The following is a 1,305-nucleotide window of genomic DNA, read 5'->3' as shown; positions in this document are numbered from 1 at the left end:
TCCTCTTCCTGCAAGAGCATGCTGAAGGTGTGTACCAGACATATGGGCCCTGGCCTTAATGCAGTGGTCATCCTTTCCTGCTCTTTGAGCTCCTTGGTTGAGCACAATTTGAACACAAGTTTGCCTGATTCAAACACTAAATCCCTGACATATGGGCTTTCCAGCTGTGGGATGGTCCCATGCAGCCTAGCCAAGCCCCAGTGTCATTAGGGATAATCAGGCCTTGGATTCAGTAGAAGCTCACAGGAGCACAGCTCCTGTACCTTTCTTAGAGTTCCACCTCCTCCTTCTGAGAGTTCCACCATGTCCATTGAATAGTAGGTGCAGCTGCATAACAATCCCTGGATGAGCTCTACCACCTATTTTTCTACAAAATGACCCCTGGGGATAAGCCACAGAGTAGGTACCATTTCAGTTTCCTTGCTGTCCCATATCTTCTGTTGCTCAGCAATAGCTTGTATAATGTCCCACCTGTGGCTGATCTGTTGGACCTGTCGCTATGTCCCCAGGCCACGGTGCATCTCCACAGTGGGGGCAGTGGGTTGCTTTGTTATAGAGCATAGCACAAACAGAGAAGACCTTGATGGTGACCAGAAGTTGCATAAACATGCTGGACCCGATGTGGTGTAGAAACTGGGAATGCTTCTTCAGTTGGCTGAATACCCAGTTGATTGTACCTCCAGCACCTCAACCAAAACCACCTGAAACAAGCCTGTAGCCAGGTAACGGAGGGACAACAGCACTTTCTGCATGACAGGGATGGTCCTGAGATTGGGCACCTGGTCCTGTAATACTGAATTGAGTGCCTTGCACAGGGTTTGGATAGCCTCCCCATCCAGATGGAACCAGTCAATGCAGTTGTCGTCAGGCAGGATGTGGGTGAGTGAACTGTAGTGCCTGGCACAGTGCCTCCTGTGATGCCACTGTGACATTCAGTTGCACAGGAGGTGGATTGTGTGGATCCCCAGTGGTGGTGGCAGGTGGAATGGCCACCATTCTAGTGCAGGGCATACAGTGCCTGCAGAGAAGGGCCTTATGTGACTACCATGGAGAACAGTCCTGTGGCTTCAGTATTGTACCAGAGGTCTGCTGTTCCTGCCCCTGCAGCCCAAAGATTGGGCTACCTAGATTGGACTACCTAATTTATGCATGTATTTATTTGTATTTTAGTACTGAAGTCATATTAATAAGTTACTTAGCTTTTATACACAAATTGTGCCTACTGAGCATTGAAGAGTCTTTACAGGTTTATTTATCACATTGGAATCCTGCAATTTATCCAAGGGTGTGTTCATGGAGTGTGAC

The sequence above is a fragment of the Heteronotia binoei genome, chromosome 7, assembly GCF_032191835.1.
Source record: "Heteronotia binoei isolate CCM8104 ecotype False Entrance Well chromosome 7, APGP_CSIRO_Hbin_v1, whole genome shotgun sequence".
Lineage (NCBI taxonomy): Eukaryota > Metazoa > Chordata > Lepidosauria > Squamata > Gekkonidae > Heteronotia > Heteronotia binoei.
The sequence above is the reverse complement of the archived record's forward strand: the minus strand, read 5'-3'. Positions refer to the sequence as shown.